We start from the raw sequence: 10,425 nt of genomic DNA, 5'->3' as shown, positions 1-10,425 counted from the left end.
CCGCCCGCAAACGACGGGACTTCAGGCTGGGAGCTGCGAGTTGTAGAGATGCGTTCGCATCGATCCTCTCAGGCGACCCATGCTTGGTGGTTTGTCCGTGTGCCCCTTCCTCGATGTGCGCAAGCTCGTCTTGGTCTGGGGACCACGTCGACACAGGGGATACTCTTGTGAGAGCATGAGTGTACTAAGTTGAGTGTAGCAAGGGAACGCGTGCCCCTTCCTCGTTGGCGTAACTAACCAACTTGGTCTGGGGACCGTGGTACCGTGCTCTGGTGAAGCTTGGTGCGTGCTCCTTCCTTGTCAGACGAGTGACTTGACCTGGTCTGGAGACCGTTCCTTTATACTAGTGGACAAGAGTTGGCTACTTCCGTGTCAGACGAGTGACTTGACATAGGATGGAGAAGGACACTTAACACTAATGAGCTTGTCGGCGTGCCTCGTTCTCGACTTGATTGTCTTGATGTGAGGACCGTGCGGACCACACCAGTAAGCTTACACATGCTCGTTACAAGTTGTATAAGTTGACCCGTTTGGCCCGGTTGCCTTGCACATGATGGTGTTGACCATGTTCGGTTAACAGGTCGTGTGTCGAGGTGGTCGGCCTTGGTAGTAGGATGTCTTGTGCATGTGACGTGTTGACCTGGTTTGGTCGGTGTGTCGTCGTGTACGAGATGACCTACTTACCCGTTAGTTTTCCAAGTTGTATCATGTGTTGACTTAGTTGACGTGTCATGTGCTTGGATGATTAGCGTACGGGTCATGTATGGTGCGCTTGCTTCAGTTGAAGGGATGTACTAGTACAGTTGTATTAATTGTTTATTTCACGATCTGGTCTTTTGGCTGGATCGTGAAAAACGCTAAGTCCCAAATCCTGAACTCGAGAAGAAAGCGCCAATGACAACGTTTTTGACTGGAGCTCCCTAGCATTCGGCTTTTTCTACTTTGAAGGGATGTACTGTTGTATGAATTGTTTATTCACGAACTGGTCGTTTGATTGATCGTGAAAAAATCGCTCAGTCCCAAATCCTGAACTCGACAGGAAAGCGCTGATTGCAAACATTTTGACTGGAAGTCCCTTGAAAATGGCGTTTTCGTTATTGGCATTATGTGGCACGTTTATTGTGGCTAGAACATTAATTATTCACCAAATGGCACCAAAGCTTGGCAAAAGTCGCGAAACACTCCTATCTCGACGCACCAGCAATCGCAACTTGATGCAAAATAAATTGCACGAGCTAATGATACTTGTACCATGCACAGTACACCGTACCAAAATATACCCCTGAAAGTGTGCAATTTGGTGCTACCCTAGGGAATATGTATGGGGAAGCCTAGCTACGTGTGTCGCACGTTCCAAGTTGCATGGACGTCGAACAGAGGCATGCAAAAGCACCTATCTAGGGAATTACTCTACGTTCTAGTAGCAAGTGCGATTTTCCGGTCCAGCACGGCAGTACGCCTGCACGCATACACTCCATGTACCAGAAATGTACCAACCTAGGCGTTGCTCAGTAGCTTTTAGCGGCACATAGAAAAAGTATTCGAGTTCAGATTTTTGTGACTTAGCGTATTTTTAAAACTAATAACGAAAATTAAATTTTAAATCGGTAAACGGCTAGGAGTTGCTCAGTAGCTTTTGGCGGCACATAGAAAAAGTATTCGAGTTCAGATTTTTGGGACTTAGCGTATTTTTAAAACTAATAACGAAAATTAAATTATAAATCGGTAAACGGCTAGGAGTTGCTCAGTAGCTTTTGCGCAACGTGGCAAAAGTATTCGAGTTCAGATTTCTTGGACGTAGCGTATTTTTCAATCATAATAAACCGAATCAAACATAACAATGATGAAACTTACACCATGTCCCAAGGTTGTGCACAAAACGTAACGATAAAGTGCTGGCGAAGTTAGAGGTGCACCAAAATTGTGTACCGATCAGGGAAAGTACTCTACGTTCCTATGATTTGGGTGAAAAGTGTTGATTAACTGCTGGTAAGAATAGACAGTTGCTTATCATACACATCGCAAACGAACACCCCTTAGTGAGCATTAGCAAAAGTCAATGGCACAAAGCAATTGCAATACAAACTGATCAAGTACATTAAAGAACGCTAAGTACCAGGACTTCTTTCCAAGAATGGTGTCCGCGACGGGAGGGCAAGCGTCCTTCCCAGGTTTTCCTAGTAAACCTTGTATGGTAAACATACCCAAGCGTGTCTGTAAGCACGCAACGAAAGTCACGAACGGGCACATACCTAGGGAATGTACTCTACGTACTTGGACTTTTGTCCAAGAATGGTGTCCGCGACGGTCGGGCACTGCGACGCAATAACCAAATCCTAGGATTGTAACTTTAGTGTGCACAAACATAAACATTAACGCGTTCGCTCGGGCTGCGCCGTCCGTGTTGAACACAAATGTGGGTGATTATATGCGTGGAGGGACAAAACATACGAGGAGGAGACAGTTTTCTGCACGATGTGCACAGAGCTCATTTCGTCGTCCCGGCGAATGGAAAACACAAACATCGCGAGTATCGTTCTAGGTTTCTGTCTATAAAAGGGCAGGCCAAAAGGTGACCGGTTGAGATAAGCATTTTAAGCATACAAACACTTTATTGGAACTTTTGATACAAAAACAAGGTACGTACATGTAGGTTGTACCAACATGGACATCTATGAACGCGTACGCTCGGGCTGCGCCCTCCGTCTTGTACTTTCCTGATCGGTACACAGTTTTGGTGCACTGCTATTCCGACCGGCAACTTGTACCAACATATACATCCATGAACGCGTAAGTAGTGTACTTTCCCTGATCGGTACACACTGTTGGTGCACGGCATAAGAAAAGAGCTAAAATGGTCAAACTCAATCCATTTCAACAATAGATAGTCGATAGTAGCTGTGCCGATGAAGTAGGGCACGATGCAAGTTAATGTTGTTTAATGAATAACATGTCCGCCATACATTTCAGTACAAATTTGCTCGGTCAGACCTACAAAGTGCTATATCTCGAATACGAGGCGTCGGACTGGGGGTTGTAGAACAATTTTAAGTTCGTCTAATGATTCTACATCCGATTCTGGATAGCGGTTTTTGACCACTTTTCAATATTTTGTGACACCCCGAACCTAGGGGCAGCTCCTAGCTTTTTTCAAAAATGTGCACCGAACGGGCCGGAGAGCTCGTGTGGCTCAAAACATGTTTTTCGCTAAAACACCTCAAAACGTGTAAGGAACGCACCCTAGATGATGAAAAGTGCAATCAGAATGTCAATCGACAACTTTGTTGGGGTACCATTTTTACTCTACGGGCCAGTAGCTTAGGCGCGCCAACAGCGCTTTCCTTTCGGGTTCCCATTTTTGCCCTCCTGGGATTATGATCATTTGTTCATTGCCTACTATAGGGAGGGTACCTTGCTACGAGGTCAAACATGAAGATTGCACCAAATCGTAGTTTTTACCTCTATTTAGTCGTAGGAGCATGGTTTGCAGTGGCAGTGGGTCATTAAGCCCCCGTTTGGGTCATACGTCCCTCCGCGATAAAAATCGTCGTATGCCTATAGTCCGAACTAATGAAGCAAAAGTGGTGTCTGGTGGGCTCTGCCGATGATTTTAACCTATGATTTTGAGCTTCCACCCTATCAAAACGTTCCCTGGAGCAGTACATCACGGGTCTACGGACCCAAAGACTTCGTCGTGATGGTTTCTAGTAAAAAGTTGTAACAGCTAAGGGTTTTGAATACGCGTATATTAACCATTGCTTGAAACTAAGCTTCGTTGTCTTTAAACTCTGCAAGACCAATCGAACTTCTTAGGGAAACCCGAAGGATTCACGCTAAGCTCGATGAGCTATAATGGGTAGTGGTGCATGATCTGGTGTTCCTTGGATCTAATCCAATGAATAAATTTATGAGGGTATATATGGTGCAGGGCACAAAGCGTGATGAAACCGGGTCTCCCTACCAAATGTGGCATATTTTTTCCCTGAGAGCGAAGCTCAGACCCACGTAGGGGAGAGCGAAGTGGAACTTAAATGTTCTATGCAGCAAATGTTCGCCATGCGGATAAACAAGTTGGAATAGTTCAATGTAGTGTAATGCAAACACGAATCGCAATAACGATACGGGACCCAGAAGCAATTCTGCGGATCCCTCGGGGAGTGGTGAGTTGATATAAATTAGAGGTGAAAGTCCAAGTTGTTCAAGCTCCGGCTCGGCAGCCGATACGAGGTTCCTGTTGGGCTTTGTACATCGCGCAGAGGCGCCGTTCGGTTCTAGCAATGATTCCCGCCACCATGTTCCATGCGTGCAGAGATCCGTTAGAGCTCGTTCAATGTGTCCCGCCGTGATTACGAAAAAGTCCAACAGTTGACCAAGTTGGGGTGCGTCAAGTAAACGCGCAGAGATGCCGTTCGGTTTAGAGCAATGTCTCCCGTATCACGTTGGAGTTCTTCCACTAGTGCAGAGAGATCGCTGAACCGTTCAATGTGTCCCGTCGTGGTGTGCTTGTACCGAACACTTAGGATACACCATGCTTTGTTGGTTTGGGATAGGAGTGGTCGCGCAACTGCCTCCACGCCGCAAAGTGCCAGTTCGGATTGAAGGTCAACTTTAGCCGTTCAATGCATCAGTCGGTGGGTGTTCAGATGGCATCACAACTTCCCTAGGTGCTTAAGTTGGTTGGGTTGTAAAACATGTGCACATGCGCAGAGTATCGTGCGTACTAGCAAAGTCTCCCGTCACGGTGGTTATGAATGAGTTCCATTCAGTGCAGAGATCGTTAGTGCGTGCAATGTGTACCAGTCGATGTGTCGTACCGGAATACAACCCCGCTTAGAGGCCCGTCGCTCGAAGAGGACAAGCAAGAGTGCGCAGAGTGCCGTACTGGCCTAGCAATGTCTCCAGACAGACGTAGGAACACCCGACGCAGTGCAGAGAGTAGATCCGCTAGCCGTGTGCAATGCATCCGACGTTGTCTGCTTGTGCAGTCTATCGAGTGGCGCCAACGACGCTCCGGCGTCACAGAACAAATCTCGGTGGTCACGGGGACTTGCGCCTCGCGTGATCAAGAGTGTAGTTCGTGTTCAAGCAATTGACTCGAATTCTGGTTGATCCTACCAGTGATATACGCTCGTCTCAAAGGTTAAGCCATGCATGTCTAAGTACAAGCTTCCTAGAAAGTGAAACCGCATAAGGCTCAGTATAACAGCTATAATTTACAAGATCCTCATCCAAACAGTTACTTGGATAACTGTGGAAAAGCCAGAGCTAATACATGCATTATGCCGGGACTGTTGGCCTCCGGGTCGGCGGAACTGGTGCACTTATTAGTTAAACCAATCGCCTCCGGGCGCTTTGAGTTGAAATCTGGATAAGGATGCCGATCGTACGGTCGCTTGCGACTGACGACAGATCTTTCAAATGTCTGCCCTATCAACTATTGATGGTAGTGTAGAGGACTACCATGGTTGCGACGGGTAACGGGGAATCAGGGTTCGATTCCGGAGAGGGAGCCTGAGAAATGGCTACCACATCCAAGGAAGGCAGCAGGCGCGTAAATTACCCAATCCCGGCACGGGGAGGTAGTGACGAGAATAACAATATGGACCTCTCTAACGATGGTCCATAATTGGAATGAGTTGAGCATAAATCCTTTTGCAAGGATCAAGTGGAGGGCAAGTCTGGTGCCAGCAGCCGCGGTAATTCCAGCTCCACTAGCGTATATTAAAGTTGTTGCGGTTAAAACGTTCGAAGTTGATACCCCGTCCAGACTCGCGTCCGTCGCGGGCGCCCGGCCTCTCGGTTGGGACCGTCCGTGTACGCGCTCGCGGCTGCGACTCACAATGGTGTACCTGGGCGTTCTACTCCGTGACGGGTCAGGACTTGTCGCCGCGACCTCGTCGGTCAAGGTCTTGTTCGACCCAGCTTCATGGTGCCCGGGAACTCTCGTTTACCTTGAACAAATTAGAGTGCTCAAAGCAGGCTAGTTCAAAGCGTCCGGTCCTCCGGGGCCGGCGTTGGCCGAGAATAATTTTGCATGGAATAATGGAACATGACCTCGGTCTGAGTGGTTTCGTTGGTTTGTAATAGACCAAGAGGTAATGATTAACAGAAGTAGTCGGGGGCATTGGTATTACGGCGCGAGAGGTGAAATTCGTAGACCGTCGTAGGACCCACAGAAGCGAAAGCGTTTGCCAAGGATGCTTTCATTAATCAAGAACGAAAGTTAGAGGATCGAAGGCGATTAGATACCGCCCTAGTTCTAACCGTAAACGATGCCAATTAGCAATTGGGAGACGCTACCTACCTTCGGTGCTCTCAGTAGCTTCCGGGAAACCAAAATCGGGTTCCGGGGAAGTATGGTTGCAAAGTTGAAACTTAAAGGAATTGACGGAAGGGCACCACAAGAAGTGGAGCTTGCGAGTCGCAATCGAGAGCTCGACCCGAACGGACGTGTTTGCGCAGTGCTCCGTGTGGTGAGAGGGTGTTCGTGAGAGCGAGAGAGTGGGAGCGATTGACATCCGTGTATCGAATAATAGTGAGCGTGTGTATGCGAAGCGGAAGCGAAGGTGAACTTTGGAACTATCTGGAACTTTCTCGGCTGTGGCCGTGCGTGGCTTCCTTTGCCCGTGCGTTTGTGTATGCGTTTGTGAGTGTGTGCGCAAGCGAGTGGAACATTCTCGGCTGTTGACGCGCGTGGCGCTTCGTTGTCCGGGCTTGTGTTTCGTGTAAGCGAGTGTGTGCGCGAGAACGAGGAGAGTTTTCTGGAACTATCTGGAACTTTCTCGGCTGTTGCCGTGCGTGGCTTCCTTTGCCCGCGCGGGTGTGCATGCGTGTGTGAGTGTGCGCAAGCGAGTGGAACATTCTCGGCCGTTGACACGCGCGGTGCTCCGTTGCCCGCGCGTGTGCTTCGTGAAAGCGTGAGTGTGTGCGCGAGTGAGTGTAGAATATTCTGGAACTATCTAGAACTTTCTCAACAGTTGCCGCGCGTGGCTTCCTTTTGCCCGTGCGGATGTGCATGCGTGTGAGTGAGTGCGCAAGCGAGTGGAACATTCTCGGCCGTTGACGCGCGTGGTGCTCCGTTGCCCGCGCGTGCTTCGTGAAAGCGTGAGTGTGCGCGAGCGAGTTTAGAATATTCTGAACTATCTAGAACTTTCGACAGTTGCCGTGGCTTCCTTTGCCCGCGCGTGTGTATGTGCGTGTGAGTGTGTGCGCAAGCGAGTGGAACATTCTCGGCTGTTGCCGCGTGTGGCGCTCCGTTGCTTGCGCGTAGTGTTCCGTGTCACTGTGTGTGCGCTTCTCATAGCATCACAGCGCCGGGGAAATTCGTGGTGGCGGGGGGGTAGCAACCCGCCACCATGGATAAGCAACTGAGAGGAAGGACCATATCGGTCGATGAGCGTCCTGCGGTCGTTACTAAGAAGCTGGTGAGCGAGAAAAACTCGGGACCATCGTTGAAGAACCGTCATCGGCAGGAGTGTCAGCGAGGACCATGGCGACGGGAGGAGTGAAATCGGCGGGAACGGCGACGAAGCTGGCGACTTCAACACCGGTTTCCACCGGAGAAGTGCGTCGGATGCTGGCGGATGCAAAAGCTGACAATGAGACGACGGTCGGCATTGTCAAGCGGTTGGAGGAGCAATCCAGTTGCTGCGCTTGCAAATGGAGGCCTCCAACGAGCAGCTGAAGGAAGCGCAAAGGGAGGTAAGAGAGGCGCGCGAAGAAGCTCGGGTACGCGAAGCGGAACACCGCGAAGAGCTTCGCAAGGAGAAGGAGTTGTTCAACGCTCTTCTAGCGCAAACCCTTGGTGGAACCAGCGGAGCTCGGCTAGAGAGCCAGCAGGAACTGCAGCGAGAGCAGGAGCTGCTTCGGAGGATGGAAAGCCAGCAACGACAGGAACAGCGGCAACAGCTGGAAGATCAACAGCGCCAAAGGTGGCGTCAGCAGCAGCAGAAACAACAACGGCAGCAGCGGCTACCTGCGCAGCAATGGCCGACGGTGCAGCAGAGCGTGCGTGCTCAGCGTCAGGGCGTGACGGAGTCGGCATCCTCGGCGGTACCGGACGAGGCAGGAACGTGGGTGGAGGTCGTTCGCGGCAATCGGCGCGGGAATAAGCAGAACGGAGTGAATCTGCCCCAGCAGTCAGCCCAGCGGCAGCCAGCACACCGGCAGCATCAGCAGTGGCCGCACCAGCAAAATGGGCAGCAGCAGCAGCAGCGGATGGGCATTCATCAGCAGGAGAAGCGGCGTCCGCGACGAAAACGCCCGGATGAAATCGTCGTTGTGCCCGCCCCAGGAGTGTCCTTCAAGGAAATGTATGTGAAGATACGGACCAACCCGCGGATTGCCGATTTCCAGCGGCAAATTGGGGTTGGCAGAAGAACGCCGAGGACCACCTCCTGCTGCCTTTGTCCCGCGACGTCGATAGCGCGGCGCTGAAGGACATCATCCAGGAGATCATCGGGGAGAGTGGATCGGTAACCGTCAGAACAGAGATGGCTGAGGTCGTCCTGACTGAATCGACAACATGATCGACGAGGAGGCGATCAAAAGGCGCTCATGACCACTCTTGGAAAGCAGTCATTGGTGGCCACCGTGAACCTTTGGGAGCGCCGAGACATGACGAAGCGGGCTCGCGTGCGCCTCCCACGAGCAGAAGCGGAACTCGTCAAAGATCGTCGACTGGAGCTGGGCTACACGTATTGTTCGGTACATGAAGCCCCAAAAGTATCGGGTCAGCTGACTCGCTGCTTCCGGTGTCTGGAGCGGGGACACATCGCCGCGACGTGCACGGGTGAGGATCGGTCCAAGCGTTGTCTACGGTGTGGTGACCAAACTCACAAGGCGTCGGGTTGCACCAACGAGATCAAGTGCATGCTGTGTGGCGGTGCCCACCGTATTGGTGCCGCAGCCTGCGGTGGACAACCCTCGAACTGAAATGGAAGTGCTACAGATCAACGTCAATCGCAGTAGGAGCGCGCAAGACCTGGCGCTCAACACGATGCGGATGGAGCGGGTGGATGTCTGTCTGATGGTGGAGCTGCACAGTGTCCCCAGGAACAATGGGAACTGGGTGGCCGACAGGGACGGGAAGGTGGCCATCATAGCCAGCAGCGAAACGTACCCGGTTCAGCAAGTGGTCTCTGTGACGCAGTCTGGGATCGCGGCTGCCCGGATAAATGGTGTGCTCTTCATATGTTGTTACGTGTCGCCCTCAGCGGGCGTCTCTGAGTTCGAGGAGGTAATGCAGCGCATCGATGTGCTGGCGAGAGGTCACCCGCGCGTCGTCTTTGCGGGGATCTCAATGCGTGGCACACTGTTTGGGGAAGTGGCCGCATCAACGCAAAGGGAGAGGCTGCGGTCCAGCTTGTCGACAGCTTGGGGCTGGAGGTGTTAAACACCGGCACCGCCCCAACCTTCCTAGGCAACGGAGTGGCTCGCCCGAGCGTGGTGGACGTTGCCTTCGCCAGCCGCAGCATCGCCGGAGTTAACACCATTCCGGAGCATCGGTGGAGGATTATGAGCAGATACTCGTACAGTGACCACGTGTACATTCGGTTTGCTGTAGGGAGCTGTTCCAGCGGTCAGCGGCAGATAGTCGTCGACAGGAGGGTCCTTCCACGCGAGAAAGCGGCACGAGATGGCGTAGCCGTCAGTTCGATGCCGAGCTTTTCGGTGTAGCGCTCGACGTAGCTTCGTTCGCAGAGCGGGTTACAAATGCCGAAAGCCTGGAGAAAGTCATGACGGAAGCTTGTGACGCAGCCATGGCGCGAGTGTTCCCTTCACAAGGTCACTCGGGACGACCTGCGTATTGGTGGACGCCAGCAATCGAGGTCCTGTGTGAGAACTGCCGCCTCGCTAAGGAACGCCTTGAAACTGCCATCGACGAGGAAGAGCAAATCGCCGCAGCCAGCGACCTTCTCCAGGTGCGTACCGCCCTGGATTCAGCCATCACCACCAGCAAGAAGGAGCACTTCGATGAAATGCTGCGGGCCTCGCGGAAGACGAGACGGGACAATGGTACCGCAACGTACTAAGCCGCTTTCGTGGAAGCTGGACGGCGAGAGAGCGCGATTCATCGGTGCTAGAGGGTATCGTTTCCACTCTGTTCCCCAGCATCCTCCGGTTGACTGGCCAGCGTCACCAGGCCAAGTCCTGGAGAGGAGAGGAGGAACCAGTTCGGGACGTTAATGAACAGGAGCTGTTGGACATCGCGAGCTCGCTGAATCCGAGGAAGGCTCCAGGACTGGATGGTGTGCCAAACGCTGCTTTGACGGCCGCCATCCGGAAGCATACGGACATCTTCAAGAAGTTGTTCCAGGAATGCTTGGACAACGAGCGGTTCCCGGATGAGTGGAAGAAGCAGAAACTGGCCCTGATCCCCAAGCCGGGCAAGCCACCGGGGCTCGCTTCATCCTTCCGCCCGAT

Source organism: Anopheles arabiensis (assembly GCF_016920715.1).
Source record: "Anopheles arabiensis isolate DONGOLA chromosome X unlocalized genomic scaffold, AaraD3 X_pericentromeric_contig0018, whole genome shotgun sequence".
Lineage (NCBI taxonomy): Eukaryota > Metazoa > Arthropoda > Insecta > Diptera > Culicidae > Anopheles > Anopheles arabiensis.
The sequence above is the reverse complement of the archived record's forward strand: the minus strand, read 5'-3'. Positions refer to the sequence as shown.